Consider the following 17,461-nt stretch of genomic DNA (forward strand, 5'->3'; position numbering starts at 1 on the left):
GGGACACTGATAAATTCTGTAAATTCAACAAATATGGATTTAGTGGTTCGTTCTTTCATCGCAATACTCTTGTAGTCCTTAAACAATTATGATGGGTATGAATTTGTTGATGTTAAAAAAGTTTTACAATATAACAAGTAAAATATTAGACAAGAACAATATGAATGGTATCATAGAATGTTATAAATACACTGTATATATGTATATAATTTTATTGATATAAGTATGTGTATGTTATATTCTGTATATTTGAGCATAGCTGAGACCTTGCTGCTGTAGAAGTGAAAATGTTCAAAGTGTTATTAGTGGAACTTTTGCTGCTTTGTATTATCTGGGGTTTTTTCCTTCCTTATCTGTATTACCTAATTGTTCACGTGGGCATGTGCCTAGTTGCTTTGGTTGTGTCCGGCTTTTGTGACCCCGTGAACTGTAGCCCACCAGGCTCCTCTGTTCATGGGATTCTCCAGGCAAGAATACTGGAGTGGGTTGTCATTTCCTTTTCCAGGGAATCTTCCCCACCCAGGGATCAAACCTGAGTCTCTTAAGTCTCCTACATTGGCAGGTGGATTCCTTACCACTGAGCCACCTGACAAGCCCTGATTGTTCACAGTAAATGGTTTTACTTTGTTTTCATTTTTCTCATCTCATTTTTGGGGCGTGGAGAAAAAGAGAATACAATACAGATACCCACAGTTTTCTCTGCCGTGTCTTGTCGTCACAGATCTGTAAATGTGTTATGCTGCACGGCATTAAGGGATTTTCTTTTTATTAAGTCTCTTCTGCGTGCCAAGGACTGCACTGAGAACCTGAGACATGATGTGAAGTTGGTATTATGACCGCCATCAATGCAAATGAGGAAAGGGTTCCGAGAGTTTATGTCCCCGGCATCGCACAGGTGGTGGGTGACGCATCTGAGACTCAGATTCAGGTTTGACTCTGAAATCAGTGTGTGGGGTCCTGGTGAATCTCACTCTAAACCTCCTGTCTGCCTTAAGGAGGAAAAGGTTAATGTATGCGAGTGAATTATAAAGTGTTGCTTTCGAAAGACGGCGCTCAGAGATTTCACCAGTGGGGCCAGGACCATCTCTCGGGGATTGCAGTGTTTCCCTGCAGGGCTTTCAGTCAGCGTGTGAACTTCCCAAGAGGCAGGATCACGTGCTTTCAGTACCCCTCTCCTCTCCCCGCACAGGCTGGCGGTCGGGGAGGGGGCTTTCTCCCTGGGGCTGTGAAGACAGCCTAGAAGATTCTGAGGCACCGAGTCTGGGAATCTGTGGCCAGTGGACACCTCCCCGAGAGGAGACTGTCCATCCAGCCCTAGAGGTCGCAGTGCTCTTTTCCTTTTAGGGAAAAGGAAGGAAAAGCAGTGGCTGGAGACTGGATCCCTGGTACTCTGGGATCGTGTGAAAATTACCAGTCTGGGGAGCTAGGCTCGCCTTGCCTCCTCCCCTCCTGAACCTGCAAAGCCGTCTTGAAAACAGCCTGTGGAAATTTTTAAAAACTTGGATCTTGCGCCGAGTTCCTTGGGTGATGCAGATTAAACGGTCTGTGGCTGTCACCGCCTTATCTGCCTTTGTCTTCCAGGCTTCCTCTTCCAACACTCACATCATCTCGGTTCTTTCCCACACTTTATCTCAGACACCGTGGCTTCCTCATGGGATTACTCAGTCCGCCTGATATGTGGGCGCCTCTCTGCCAAGTCCCCCTTCCCGTAGGAGCTTAATTATGGATCCCTTTGGGGTCATGGACTTCAGTGGCGCCGGCCGGCGGGGAGGGATGGATGGAGTTGTGGGTACCCCATTTTGGGAGAAGGCAAAGTGACATGATGGGATGCTCTGGTTACTATGAAGACATCTTCAGTTAGCCCCATTGTTGGGGTGCAGACGTGGCGGTTTTAAAGGTCTACCTAAAAATGATTTCCCAGGCACCACAATATATATGAACTATATATTGTATGGTCAGGCCAATCAAGATGGCAGTTCCCTTGGTCTCTGCATCGCCTGCCCGACCAGGCTCGGCTTCACTCACATGACTATCCAATCCCTTAATTACAGGGCTTAATCAGTAACTGCCTACGTGCTTGCTCTGCCCTAACCTCTGGGTTTCCCTGGTAACTGGGGGAGCCCACCTGCCCTTTATTCCCCCTATAAATTGTAGCCTCCTCCCCCAATTAGTGAGGAGTGCGGCCATGTCCGTGTGTTGCTCATCGTCTGTTGCACACGGGGATTTGTCTCTCCAAGGCCTCAGTGGAGGACCGCCTTGTCCAGATGTCTCTGTCGCTGTCTCTGGGCTCTTCCTCTCATCTCGAGCCTGGGCAACTACAAGCCTTGAAGACCCGCGGGGTGCGGCCCCACGACACTCCTTTTTCAAAGGTTCACTCCTCTGGAGATAAAGGAATCATGCACATGATTATTTTCTTCATATTAATTGTTCAGAGCTCCGTCTTTAAAATTCTCATACTCAGCCAAGCGGTGGGAGGTCCACGGTCTTCAGAAATTAGCTGCGTGCCTAGTAAGTAATCAGGGGCCCGGTGCTAGGAGGGGTCTCATCTCCCTGGCCCGCGTCCCCAAGCCAATTTATAGGATGGGTTTAATGTTTTATTTTTAATCTTTTTCTCTTCCAGTTTTCCAAAGAAATTAGTCCGTTTTCTGGGTGGAGAGAGACCAGACTGCTATTTTCACAGGGTGAGTGATCCTTTGACTCCTTCACGGGTGTGTTTTACTCGCCTCTCGGTACGTGCTTATAATCCATAGGCCTTCTCCCACCTGGTACTGAGATACTCTTCCTACTCATTGCGTCTCCTCTTCCCTTCAGAGGGGAGGGTTCCCCCTGGTGTTTTTCTGCCATTTGTTTTGGCTGTTCACAGGTTTTGTCTCCTCTAAGTTGGTCTTCCTCATTGGTGTTACCTTGTTCATCTCGCAGAAGGGATGAGAGAGGAAATTTTTTTTTTCCTCCATTGGCTGATGCACAGAACCACGGCCGTGGGCAAGGGGAACCCATGCATTTTGTTCATGTGACATACTGTCTTAACACCACGACAGGGAATAATGGGATGTGAGCACTAGCTGGGACGTTAGAGCCCATCTGGCAAAGCCCCTGTGTACAGACGGGACAGCTGAGGTCCCGAGGGCTTCCGTTCCCCCGCCACCCTCTTCTGAGCCTAGATTATGAGGGAGGCATTGGACTTTCAGCTGTGTGCGGTTATGGCCCCCCAATCCCACACACAGCTGTCTTTTGAATCCCAGTGACCTCTGAGGATACAGTCAACAGGTGGTTCAACTTGATGTTATCCCGATGGTAAAGAATCCACGGCCAATGCAGGAGAGGCTAGAGACCCAGGTTTGATCCCTGGGTTGCGAAGTTCCCCTGGAGGAGGAAATGGCAACCCACCCCAGTATTCTTGCCTGGGAAATTCCATGGACAGAGGAACATGGCAGGCTCCATTCATGGGGTCGCAGAGTCAGACACGGCTGAAGGCACCCTCACCACACCATACCTCCATCTGTCAAGACAAGTGGCAGGAGGAGCACTCTCCCCTATTTAACTTTCTCGTACTTGACTACTACCTAGAGAAGCTGATGGCATGGAGGTACCCAGAACCATTTTTGTTTGGGACCTCATCTGAAAAGGCCTATTTTTTCTTTCCTTTGCGCCTTTCCCAAACCACCACATTTGCAACACCCCGTCACGTGCTGGGACTCCGTGGTCCACCTGTTTGCTGTTGGACTCCCAGGCGCACCTGCAGGTGGGTGCGGGCCAGCTGCAGAGCGGCACGCCCCCACCCGGGACCGCTGGCACCTGCAGAGCCAGCTTACCAGGGTTTCCGTGCTGTGCAAATTTGGCATGCAGTTGTAGACTCTCGGAGGAGCATTCCTTCTCTTAAAAAAAAAAAAGGTATGCTTCCATGAAATTAAAAGACGCTTACTCCTTGGAAGGAAAGTTATGACCAACCTAGATAGCATATTCAAAAGCAGAGACATTACTTTGCCAACAAAGGTCCGTCTAGTCAAGGCTATGGTTTTTCCTGTGGTCATGTATGGATGTGAGAGTTGGACTTCAAAGAAAGCTGAGTGCCAAGGAATTGATGCTTTTGAACTGTGGTGTTGGAGAAGACTCTTGAGAGTCCCTTGGACTGCAAGGAGATCCAACCAGTCCATTCTGAAGGAGATCGGCCCTGGAATTTCTTTGGAAGGAATGATGCTAAAGCTGAAACTCCAGTACTTTGGCCACCTCATGGGAAGAGTTGACTCATTGGAAAAGACTCTGATGCTGGGAGGGATTGGGGGCAGGAGGAGAAGGGGATGACGGAGGATGAAATGGCTGGATGGCATCACTGACTCGATGGACGTGAGTCTGAGTGAACTGCAGGAGTTAGTGATGGACAGGGAGGCCTGGCGTGCTGCGATTCATGGGGTTGCAAAGAGTCAGACACGACTGAGTATCTGATCTGATCTGATCTGATGGAGACTGTACAAATGTGGGATCCCAGAAGGTGGACCTACCTGTGATTCTTTCAAGACACCTGTGCCACACCTGGCTCTGGATCACCTTCATTTAGGTTGACGATCTAAGTGCAGTTATTTCCAAAATGTCTTATCACCTCTAGAGCTTGGTCTAAACCTAGTATTGAGAGCCCATGTCCCTCATTGTATCCCACTTCTCAGCTTAATCACTTTATCTTGACAGACAGAGGGCTTCTCTTCAGCCCTTCCTGGAGTCCTTGTAAAGGAACTTGATTTTTCTGCTCATCAGGTTACAGAGATAGTCTGCTTTCTACCAGCGTCCTGTATAGAATTTAGAACGTGGATTGCTGATTCACTAAGGGACTGCCTATCTCGCCTGCTTATTACTCTAGAATTGATGTCTCCTGGCCCCACGTACTCCCTGTGCATGAACTGTGCATCATTAGAAGTGTGAGGGTGTCCATTCCCTCATCTTACCCAAGAAAAGCCCCGAAGGTTTATCCCCCAGAGCACACCGCTATAACATGGGACGCCGAGGCCTGCTGCTCCCCGGGGAAACTGGAGGGGCTCGGTGGAACCAAGAGATTGATCACGACTAAAGCAGGAGACAGTGAAGGGCCTTGGGAAAAGGTGCCGAATTCCTTGCCTGTTTTGTGCTGTTCTTTAAGTAAAAAAACGGGTAGAGATGGGTATGACCTGAGGAATGGTAAAGCAGTAAAATAAGGACCACCTGAACCCACGCTGAGCCACTTAACGACAACTTCGGTTTGCTGCTGGGTTGTAAGGAGTTGGAGGCATCAAATCATTGTCCCCAAAAACTACACGCTGTTTGCTTTTACTGCTTGTGGGGAACCAAAAATACACCGAAGCTGGAGTTTCTTAAAAAGCAACTCAGAGGCTGATCCCCACGCCTCGTGTTGGTGCCACACAGTTTCCTGTGCTGTGCAAGTGTACACCTTGGGAAACAGGGCTCCACTGGGCTCCAGCTCATGCTATTTGGTGGGGCTGGACCCTGGAACAACGCTGCCGCCGTTTCCAAGCTCGAACAGCGCCCGGCCTCGATGGTATCCCTTTAAGGGAAATCCTCCTGCCAGCACTGCGATTTTATTTGCCAGAGGCCAAGAAGCAGTGGCATGTATTGGTTCCATAGCAACATGTCTGTGCAGCCAGAAAAAATATCATGGCCACGGCAGCCCGTGTGTCCTGAGCAGGATGAACACAGCCCTATGCCTCCCGCCTTTTTCTCCATGTTATCCCGCCCCGCCTTTCCTCTCCTGTAGAGAGTGCGGACTGGGTCATTGTTATCCGTCTCTGCTATCAACAGTTGCCTCCTGTCCCCACCGAGCTGGGGGCTCGATGAGGGGAAGGAGGTGTCTGTAGTAAAATTGTGCGGGTCCCCGAGTGTGCTGGCAGAGAACTGCCCAGCCCGAGGCGGTGAGAGCCTGTTCTTCTAATCAGCCCTCTGGCCTGGCAGCCCTGGCAGAGGGGCATGGTGGACAGAGTGCTTCCTGGACATGGCGCTCAACTGCTCCTGGCTGAAAGTGGACAGGGAAACAGGCCACATTTAACGTGGTCCACAGAGGGTTGAGGAGACCCCTCTCAGGGCAGTGCAAGGCCAGGCCCTGTAGGGCTGCACCCAGCGATCCGTTGCACATGGCATATCTTCTAGGGGCTTCCACCAGAGGTGCAGTTTCTAAGTGCAGTCTCTCCAGCGTGTGTGGGTGGGGTTTTCACATTTCTTTGATGTTTTCTCGTCTCTAAAATCCTCCATGGGGACTTCCCTGACTGCCCAGTGGTTAAGACTCTGTACTTAAAATACAGGGGGTGTGGGTTTAATCCCTGGTCGGGGAACTAGGATCCCACATGCCATGTGTGTGGCCCCCCCAAAAAAAATCCTACGTGAAACCATTGTGATCACTTTGGGTATTAGCAGATGCTTCCCCCCACCAAACTCCTGACTCATTTAAAAATCTTTACCATCCATTTGACATTTGATTTGTATTTCCTTTTTTGATATATAACACTTTGGGGGCCTGAGCAGTCTTTTTAGGTAAAGAACCTAGGAGCCATCCTTCTTACTCTTCATCTTTTTTAAATTATTATTTCTCTCTGAGTCTTATGGATAGTAACTATACCATTAATAATTTCTTCATGATAATGTTTTGGTCTCATCCAGTCTCATAAGGAAGCAATGAGGCAAGTCTGTAAATATTAAACGTCTTTCAATTTTTTAAAAGAGAAAAGATAGATTCAAAAATTTCGTTTGCTGGTGTGGTTTTAAAAAAACATGTAGATAGGAAATCATAAGGTAAGACTATCTGAAGATTTCACGTTTCCTCCTCTTCCTCTTTGTGGCTATGGACCATGAACTGTGTACCCTAGGGTTTCACAGTGGCACTGAAGTCATCTCCCTTCTCCCTCAATGTTTGCTATTTCTGTTGGATTTGCCTTATTCCTCTTGAGCTAGACCTCTCGTGAAACCCCAACCGTGTCTTTGGAGCTGTTAAGTAAGAGATTTGAAGGATTTTTCATTAAGATGACAGGTTTGATAGATTAGGATAGTGCTTCCTAATTTAGTTCTGAGGTCTGTTGAGGGAGGAAAGGTTTTTTATTGTATGAAAACCTTTATTTTCAAAGAGTACTCATTCCTTCCCAAGTCCTGAGCCAACTGAGAAATAAGACAAGTGTAATAAGGCAGATGGAGCCAGGGTGAACCTCTGGGACTGGCAACTGTTAACTGAGAAGTTGTATCTTAGGATGAGAATCTCAAAGAGCTTCTCTGGTCTGGGCTTGGTCACAGTCTACCTGCAGGAAAGTTTTGAGCCTGTGGGCCACCGTCTGTGTGAAGAAGGAAGGAAAAAGAGAACCTAATTCTCCCCCTCCCATCCCTGTGGTAGCGTAATTCTACCCAGTGAAGTTATGGGTTCCCAAGGAGAGGTGTGGTCCACCCTGGCTTTAGCCCCCAGCCAGGTACCTCGCTCCACATCCCTGGGAAAGACAAAGGATGGAGTAGAAGGCCAGGAGGGTTAGGGGAAATTTTTCCCATGGGAAAAAAAAAAGGGATGGAGTCTGGTGTCGGCCTCTGGCTCTGCTCTCACCTCTCTCTCTCTACACGTCTACAAATGGAGGGAGGGGGTCTCGTGTGTCCCCTGTTTCCCTTTGGCCGTCTCAACCCACTGGGTTTTCTTCCTAGCTCCTTGGTTTGCATATCTCTTAACTGGTTTATTGTTAGTCTCCTCTGTTAGAAGGTGGCGAAAGCAGAAGTCTTGTCAGTACCATTAACTGCTGTGTCCCAGGACTCAAAGAAATATACGCACAGAGGAGGCATTTGATAAATCTTTGCTGGATGAATATGTGAATAAATGTTTTTTTGCCTCTTCTTACATTTAATTACTTGGATGTCTTTGTGCCTTATCTTGCCTGGCTTGTACCTTATTCATATCATAAACTCAGGTCAGCTGTCAGTTCTCCATGGAACCTTCCAGCTTCCTTTCTTCCAGGGAAAGGATCACTTTCTTGTTTGTAAGCGGTTGCCAGGAGTTGTGTACACGTGAATGTGTGCAGCTGTGTGTGCATGCAAGTCTGCCTTTTCTGTGTGTGTGTGCACGCACTTTCTGGATCTGGTTCTGTAACACTTGGATTCACTTGTTTAGGTATCAATATTTAATCACATTTACTGGGTTGTAAACTCCTTAGAAACTGGGCAGCCCCTTATTCATCCCTGTTTCTCTAATACCTGCCATCCAGCAGGAGCTCAGGAAATGATTTTAGCGTTTACTGTGTGTGCTTGCTCAGTCGTGTCTGACTCTCTGCGACCCTGCAGGACTTTGTCCCCGCCAGACTCCTCTGTCCATTGAATTTTCCAGGCATTGTTAGTTCCTCCTCCAGGGCATCTTTCCAACCCAGGGATCAAACCCACGTTTCTTGTGTCTTCTGCATTGGCAGGTGGGTTCTTTACCACTGCGTCACCTGGGAAACCCCTCCGCTGTGTCTCAGTACTTAACTTCCTAAGTACCTTACACGTATTAACACATGTAATTCTCACAACAACCTTACAAGATACATTTTTTTGCTCTCACTGTATAGATAAGGACACTGGGGCATAGAGAGATGAGGTGACTAGCCTACGGTCTCACAGCTAGTATGTTTCCATAGCTGTTATCATTGCTGGTCCTTAGGACTGTTTAAATATACAGATGAAGGAATAGGAAGCCCAGACACATATCATTAAACAGGACCACAGACACTGGGATCAACACAAATAAGAGATGGTCACCAGGCCAACCTACGATTAGTTGACAAAGAATCCTGAGGCCCATGCTGACATAGGTGAGACCCTAAAGTTTTACAGTAGCTATTGTGCTTAATTCCTAATCATCCATGCCAGTAGAATGGCATTAGTTACTGAAAGTAAATAATTGTCATTATATTAGGGGGATTATTTCTTAATGGGAAAATGTTAAATCATCAATTATGAGTTGAACAGTTGCTGTATGCAAGGCTCACTGCTAAGTTTAGGGGGACAGGGTGAAGAGGAGAGCCCTGTGAGTAGAAACGAAGGTCACCATGTTTAAGAGGCTCTTGTTAAAGAGGCATGATGACAAGTAAAGTCAAGGAAATTAAAAAAATAAAGGGCAATGAGTGTAAGGATGATCACAAGGCATTATTACACATGATTAATTGCCAAATGGTGATAGTGGAGGAAAGGAAAGGCATCGTGTTAGTCAGGACAGGATGGGCTTGTGCTGCAGAGAGTATCCTGCACGCTCACTGGCTTAAAGCAGAAGTTCCCTCCTCCCTCATCGAGGGTGTAGTGGATCTGGTGTCTCTGCCTTTCTTGTAAGAAAAGACCCTATTCTTCACGCATAGCTCCCCAATGTGGGCTGCATGGATCTTTTCATCCTAGAGGCCTTCCCCATGATCACAGAGGAAAGAGAGAAAGCCTGCAGAATTGTAGCAGCGATGAAAGCCTTGCCCTGCAGGGGGCATGTGCCCCCTGCCATGTCCTAAACACGGTATTCAGTCTTTTATACATAAGCTCCCATCTTTCGAGTCTGCTCACTTTTGGTTCTCTTCCACCCAGCACACAGTAGGTGCCTCATGAATATCTGTAGGGTGAAGGAGTGGGTGAGCCTAGGGATGACATGTCACTCATCCCTGATCATGTTTGTAACAGGAATGCACGTGGCAGCCCCCAAACCCAGACTTGAAGAAGTTAAGCCTGCCTTGATGACATTGACTCAAAAGAGGATTAATAATAATAAAATAACAGAGCTAACATTAGTTCATCACAGTGCATGGAAAATCATGAAGACCTGGGCAGGTTAGATCCAAGTCAGCTGGGGGTTGAGCTCCCCTCCCCAGCCTTCCAGGCTTCAGCCCTGTCTCGGCCACGTCACTGTCTGTCTGCAACTTGACCTCTCGGTTCATGTGTTATCTGGCTGCCCTCCTAGCCTGGTTCCTCCTGAACAAGGTAGAGATCACTATCCTCCTTTAAAAATGAAGACACTGAATTAAGGAGAGGTTAGCTTGTCTGGGATGCTGCTGGGATTCCAGTCCAGGGGTATCTGACTGCACTCTGGCATCAGGCTGTCGAAGGTGTACCTGCTACCCCCCGTCCTGGGGTTGGCAGGCTGCAGCATCCTGCTACAGGTCAGTGGAGAAGGGATATCTGAAGTGAAGTCTCTTAGTCATGTCCGACTCTTTGTGACCCCATGGACTATAGCCTACCAGGCTTCTCCATCCATGGGATTTTCCAGGTAAGAGTACCGAAGTGGGTTGCCGTTTCCTTCTCCAGAAGGGACATCTGGACAAGGGCAAAACATAGCTGAGCAAGGCATAGCAGCCGAATGTGAACAGTGAGTTGGAAGCTCTGGGTGTGAATCCACATGGGCAGTGGTGCACTCATAGAAGTGGAAAGATGGTACTGGAAACATAGGGTGGGGTCATACCATGTGTGTGAGACTTAAGAATGTGCCTTTCAACCACATCTCCGGATGTAGTATTTGATCCAGAGAAGCCGGAATGCTGGAGGACCCATGAATGCGGTTTCTCACAGATTCTTGAAAACGGTGCTTGTTTGTTTCTGGGTTGGGGGCAGGGACATGTCATGGAGGGGAGAGGGAGGGCTCTGAGTACATATGGTCTCAGCATGGACAGGGCAGTGCTTGTGGACACGGCCTTAAAGTGGAGGTTTGTAGTCACTGGACGTTTCTCAGCAAGCTGGTGATGGAACCACTCCTGTCTCAGTGAGATTAGCTTTATAACTGTGTTCACAGCGTAGGAGGTGGTGAGGAGAAAACCAGAGACGGGGGCCATGGTTGGGAGGTTATTACAGGAAAAGGAGATAAGATTTTGAAAACTTGGGAGCGTTATGAAGGGGCAGATGTGGTCGACTCTACAAGGAAAGAGTTGATGAGGACAGGGTGACTGTTTTGATGTAAGAAGCAATGGAAGGAGTCAGAGATAATGGACTTTTTGAGCCCAAGTAGCCATTGAAGCTATCCTATGTTATATATTTTTTTGAGCTTATTTTAATGACAATGTCATTCTGTGAGTTGAGGCTTCTTGGGTAGAATTGGAGGATCGCCTTAGATTAAGATAAGCCCCCTTTGAGTAACTGAGTGTTGTCTTGACCCCAACTTTTTCACATTTCTCTTCCTTCGCTGCCCTGCCCTCCCCAAGGTCTTGGATCAGTTCTTAAATCAGCAGCAATTCAGGTTACAATTTCATCTCCCTTCTGGCCCTCTGGTGGAGATAAAATGGCTTAAACATGAGCGAGAAAGTAGAATTTAATGTTGGGGCATCTAGTTGCTGATGAAAGAGGCCTTGTGGTCCATGCTCAGAACCGTGTCTCTCTTTCCTGCTGGTTTGCCTCATTACCAGACATGAGCTCCCACGGCTCTGGGAGGTGCGTGGTAACATTTTGCTGGTCGGTCAAATTTTTGTAAGCTGACAATTCATCTGAGCTTCACCAGGTCACTGCACACCATTTTCTCTTTTTTGGTCTAACAGGAGAGTGCCAGTTTTGATTTGAAGGAGAGGAGAAAGGAGGCTGTTTGATGGAAGAGAGGAGGAACACTCTGCATTCCCCTTTTACTTCCTGGGACTTGTCCTGTCACATTTCACAGGCTCCTGTCTCTAATGGTAGAGGACAGTCTAATGAGAGGAGCAAAGTGCGTGAACTGCACACAATTTAAACTCAGCTCCCAAGAACCAGGCTGGGTGCCGGATTCCTGGGACTCAGGAATTCATCAGCCCCAGTCTCTTTTCCTTGAATGTAGCCTGGAGAGATGCTTGCAGGGGAGAAGAAAACTCCTAACTGCTTGCCCTTATTCTCTGCTTTCCGCATGGCTCTTGGAAGCAGGCATCTCCAGCCAGGGATGCAGAAAGTGTGATAGAGGAGGAGGCCTTCAGGTTGCCATCCCTCTTCCTCGAAGGCCCTTGACCTTCCTGATGCTTCTCTTGCTAGGCAGACCCTCCTGCTTGCCCTCGTTGACATCTGTACTGCCTCTCTATGAAAGCTTTGCCCCTTCTTCAAACTTCAAGGGTCCCACTTGACGTGGAGATATCTGACATTCCTCCTCATTTCAAGCCCTCTTGCCAACCCATAAAATCACCAGAGTTTGTTAGATTGATTCTTAAGTGATATAGCAAGATGGTCGGAAGCCTAGAATATGTCTGGGATTGGGGACGGTGTACATTTAGACAGAAAGGCTGAACTACGTATAGATTATGACATATTGTGTTTCAGAGAGAAGGTGGAGGTAAGCTTTGCTCCCCATCTTGCAGAGTTTCACTCGTTACTAGAAGATTGTAAACGTCTCGAGTTTTCAGTGATATCTATGTTCTTTTGATGTACTTTGCAGGGAAACTCAAGCAGGAACAGGCTTCAGAGTAAGCTAACTAAAGCATTGCGGGCTTTTGATCACTTTCCATTAGCACGAACAATAATCTCTGTCCTGGCAGATTTTATTTGAAAGGGCGTTCACTGTTAAATGAAGATAAACATGTTGCTGGGTATTTAAGACATCTTCTCAATGCAGGGACTGAAAAATTCATACATGAGATTAGCTCTGTTGCCAGAGAGGGGATTCTCAACGGCCCAAACATTTCCCTAGCCATTGGCTGAACTTTGGAAATGTGCTTTGCTAAAAAGAACAGATACTGAACAGATATGTCACTTACAAAGCCTTCTGTTTCAGTGGTGAGTCCCAGGGGCCTCTTAACCACATCGTTGCTATGCAATATTTGGTCAAAGGAGATCTACGTTTAAGGAGGACATGTGATCACAGCCACTGACAAATTCCTAGAAAGTGATGCTGGCTGTTCGTTGTTCTTTAGATGGTGGCAGTGGGGTGCGGGAGGACCTGAGCCGCTCTTCCAGTCACTGTTGTAATGCATATTCTTCTGTTGCTACTGACTTGGGCTTTGACTCTCTGACTTGCAGGAGGGAGGCCATAACTGCTCTTCTTGGTGTCTGAAAACCTACAGGCAGAAGTTTGAGCAAGCAGATTACAGGCTCAGCGATAGACGGTGCTCAGCCCATTCTGTTGCTCTTTGCTTACTGACATATTGGGGAAAAAATAGGGCTTGCATTCTAAAGTTATTTCTATCATAAAAGAGAGCGCCTTTTAAATGTTTAGGACTTGGGAACCCTTTTTTTTTCTTTTTAATAAACTTAGTATGTGCAAAATGGGTGTCCATGGAGTACAGGTTCCTAATTGAGGGGGAACAGTAAACAAAGCCATTGCTTCCCGTTTCATTTACAGTGCATTCCTTCCCGAGGAGTTGAGGGTGTGGGGACGGGATTGGAGATCATCCTTTCCTCACATCCAGCTGTCTCCTGGTTCTGTGATCATCGTAGATGCCACGGCTCCGCAGTATCAGAGGCACTGGCGTTTTTTGCAGGAGTTATTTAGGGACACGCAAACCAGTGGGGCTTTCTGAGGAAGGGAGGCTGTGGATGAAAACCCTGTGGGGAAACCTTTCCTATCAGCCCTGGGCGGCAGAGCTGCTGAGGAGCCGGCTTGGAGGGTGAGAGCATCCCTGTCTCTGTGAGGCCCCGGGAGCGGCGGGCCTGTGTGTTCTGCTGCCAGCTCACACCTGGCTGCCTCCGGGCGTCCCGTCCTGTAATTAGACCCACCCTGGAGTCTGCCCGCAGATGAGAGGGACCCGGTGAGGAGAAAGGTGGTGGGGCGAGGCCGCGGCCACTCTCTGAGCCGCGCAGGTGCAGGGGGCCGGCCGGCCGCCTGGGCCACCCCTCTGTCGGTGAGTTAATGGCTCGGGCAGCGCGGCGGCCTGAGACTGACCCTGTCACTTCCTGCTGCTGCTCCCCCTCAGAGGCGATCTTGTTCGCTCCAGGCCTTCCCGGCCTCACGTCTCGTATTCCCGCTCCTTGGAAACCACTTTTACAAGCGGGTCTATCAATTTGAACTTCCGAGATCACGAGACGGCAGTCTGGAGAAGAAAGGGCGTGGCCCAGGCTCTCTTTGTGGCTGGGATGGTTCTGCGAGAGAAAGGGAAGTTTGGAGATACCCCAACAACGGAGAGATGGAGCAGCCTGCAGGCAATAGCATCACGAGTCAGCCCCTAGTCCTGCAGCAGACGCCAGCTTATTCACACAGTAGCTTTTGTGCTACAAGACAAAGGAAGTTAGGGATCGTTCGCGTCGTGCAAGTTGCTCTCTGCCCGTTTATGAGGGGGCGTGGAGGGTGGCTATGGTTGCCCTGTGAATTCTCCTAAAGGGTAGCTCCTGTTTGAAGTCTGAAGTCGGGCTGATTTGATTCGCATGCGGATGCCCCCTAGTGGCCAGCACCGTGCCCTTGAAGGCCCGTCCCCACGGCCACTGCCTCCCATCCCCCAGGAAACACCATCTTCCCAGCAGCTGAGTACATGTCACATCACGTCTGTATTTCCTTAGTATGCTTTGTCTACCAGGTAGGAAAAAATCCAAAGCTTTATTACAGAGCAGAGCAAACTTGCTGTTCCACCAAATGAGAAATCTTACATCTATAGCACACTTGTGTTCTAATCTACTTGGAGGTGATGGAAAACTCTTTAAAGTTTTGATGTAAATATTTTCATAACTAATGTGTTACAGGAGAGTTATAATGTTGGCCAGTGAAGTTAGGCCAGTTAAAAGTCACTCAGTCATGTCTGACTCTCTGGGACCCCAGGGACTATATACAGTCCATGGAATTCTCCAGGCCAGAATACTGGAGTGGGTAGCTGTTCCCTTCTCCAGGGTATCTTCCCAACCCAGGGATTGAACCCAGGTCTCCCACATTGTGGGCATATGCTTTACCAGCTGAGCCACCAGGGAAGCATTTGGTCAAATCCTTGGCTGGCTTCCTATTCACAAGTGGACAAGCTTTATAAAACCACAAAATTCTTCTCAGCTGTTGGCCAAGGCAAGATTTGTCTTTCTCACTCAGAAGGTTGATAGTTAACCTTCCACTGACTGTGGAGCGTTCATACAGTTTTATATAATGAAAGCCTTATTCATTCACAATTATCTTTGGATTGTGTAAGTTTTGTTCTGTTTTTGATCATTTTTTCCCCTAGTCAGTTAAGACACTCAGATATGAAATGAGTGGTTAGCATGAACTTGATCAAATGCATAGGAATCACTTGTTAAAATGCAGGTTCTGGATCCTAGGACTGAGAGTGGGGCACAAGATTCTGGATTTCTAAGAAACTCCTAGGTGATACCAATGCTGCTGGTCCAAGGACTGAACTCAGGGGAACAAAATAATAGTTGAGAGGAGAAGGAGACGACAGAGGATGAGATGGTTGAATGGCATCACTGACTTAATGGGCAGGAGCTCGAGCAAACTCGGGGAGACAGTGAAGGACAGGGAAACCTGGCATGCTGCAGTCCATGGGGGTCACAAAAAGTCAGACAAGACAGTGACTTTACAACAGTCAAGGTAGCAGGTGACACAGGCTGTGTCCTCCAGAGTCTTATGAGCTGAAAAGCGACAGGAAAAAGTATACAAGTTATTACGGCATAAAAGGCAATGTAATGAAATGTGTAATTAAGGTAAAGTGTCCTAGGGAGTTAGAGATGGAAGTGATCATTTCTGATGGGGAAGATTGGAAATTTTTCATGGAGAAGGTGATTTTTGAAAGTGGACTTGAAGTTTAGGTTAGTCTGCAGCAGGGGTGGGTAGGATGGTGAAGGCCAATGAGTCAAAAAGCACAGATTCTAGGAAACAAAGAGTATGTCCAGGGAAGAAGCAGCCCATTTGCCTGGGATGGGGAAGATGTGAGATGCAGTTGGAAAAGTAAATAGAAGAGGTGCTATGGACTGTCAGGCAGAGACAGTCTGGACTTAAATCAGACAACAAGAGATTTTGCAACAAAAAAGTAAATTGATCGAGACTATAGTTTAAAGAGATTAATCTAGCATATGTGTAAAGGATGGAGTAGAGTGGGGAGGGACATCATTTTCCAGACAGGCAGTGATAAGAGAGATAATGTGATTAAAATCAGCATCAGGGAGACTAGAGAATAGATTGGATAGAGAAGGGTCAGAAGTTAGACATCAGGGTTTTAATCCTGGATGATTAGAAACATAGTTGCATAATCACCATAAATAGGAAAGTCAAAAGGAGCTCTTACACATGTTTGAACAGGAAAATGACCTGGATGAATATGCAAAGGCCACTGGCAAGAGGCCGTCCTTGTGTTTTCTATCTAAAATATTAATAGCCCCTCAGGCTTCTTACCCTGCTTTGCTTCTTCTCATGATACTTTTTGCTATCTGACATGATTTGTTAAATTTGTGCTAAGTATTGAAAGCCTTGCCCTCAAGGAGCTTATGTGCTTATGAAATTACATTAACTGAGCATAGGCAGAGCGAGTGGCATATGCAAAGGCCTTGAGGTGAGAACTGCTTGGCACTTTCAAAGAACCTGAACCCGAGTGACCGAAGGCCAGGGTGAGTGAGACGGAGATGAAGTTAGAGCTGGCAAGCCACAGGTAACGAAGAGCCTGGACTTGACAAGGTTTATTTCATTGTAAGTACCTGGAAAGTCACATGAGGGCCTCGGTAGACAGGTGGATTGGAGGATGGCAAGGAAACAGGGAATGGGGGGGTGGGGGGAACCTGAAGCTGACGAGAGAGGAAGTGATAGTGGTTTGGACTTGAATGGTGGCAGCCGTGTTACAAGTATATGAGTTCAAGATGCATGTCTTCTCAAGGCCAGCTGTGTAGGACTTGTAGGTTTCTGATGTGGATGAAGGATAGGGAGGTGGTCTCAGGATAATTCCCAGACTTCAGGCTTGAGCAAGAAAGGAAATGAATATGTTATTCATAGGGACGGGGAGGCACAGAACAGAGTTTTGAAAATGTTGAGTTTAAGGTATACATTCTTTTTTTTTTTTTTAAATCATGGTAAAATACTCCTACAGTTTATCATCTTGATTATTTTTAGGTGTTCAGCTCAGTAGTATTAAGTATCAATGCACACGTGTTGTGCAACCAGTCTCTAGAATTCTTTCCATCTTGTAAAACTGAAACTCCACATTCATTAAACAACAACTTCCCACTCTTCTTCCCCCGGGGACCTGGCAAACACCATTCTACTTCCTGTCTCTATGAAGCTGATTACTATCAATACCTCGTGTAAGTGGATTCTAGATACCATACAAGTATTTGTCCTTGTGACTGATTTCTTTCACTTACCACAGTTTTCCTAAGGTTCATCCATATTGTGGCATATGTCAGAATTTCCTTCTTTTTAAGGCTGAATAATAGTCCACTGAATATATATACATTTTGTTTGTTCACATTTGAGTGACTTCCATCTTTTGGTTTTTGTGAATAATGCTGTTATGAACATGGGCATACAAATATCTGTTCAAGTTCCCGCTTTCAATTCTTCAGGTACACACCCAGAAGTTCAGTTGCTGGATTGTGTGGTAATTCTATTTTTAATTTTTTGAGGAACCTCGATACTATTTTCTGCAGTGTCTGCATCATCTTAAATTCTCAC

At 47.1% G+C, this 17,461-nt stretch overlaps 1 protein-coding gene across 26 annotated transcripts in view; it reads left to right on the forward strand.

Moving 5' to 3' along the window:
- Positions 1-17,461, forward strand: part of ATXN1 (ataxin 1) — a 426,916-nt gene that overhangs the window by 234,265 nt on the left and 175,190 nt on the right. For 24 of the 26 annotated variants that reach the window (XM_070777661.1, XM_070777663.1, XM_070777660.1 and 21 more), the window contains one exon: positions 2,621-2,681. The exons of 1 other annotated variant lie outside the window; for it this stretch is intronic. The gene's annotated coding sequence lies outside the window, so the exon portion shown is untranslated. One more of the 26 variants, XM_070777673.1, reaches the window with a different exon arrangement.

Source organism: Bos indicus, chromosome 23 (genome assembly GCF_029378745.1).
Source record: "Bos indicus isolate NIAB-ARS_2022 breed Sahiwal x Tharparkar chromosome 23, NIAB-ARS_B.indTharparkar_mat_pri_1.0, whole genome shotgun sequence".
NCBI lineage: Eukaryota > Metazoa > Chordata > Mammalia > Artiodactyla > Bovidae > Bos > Bos indicus.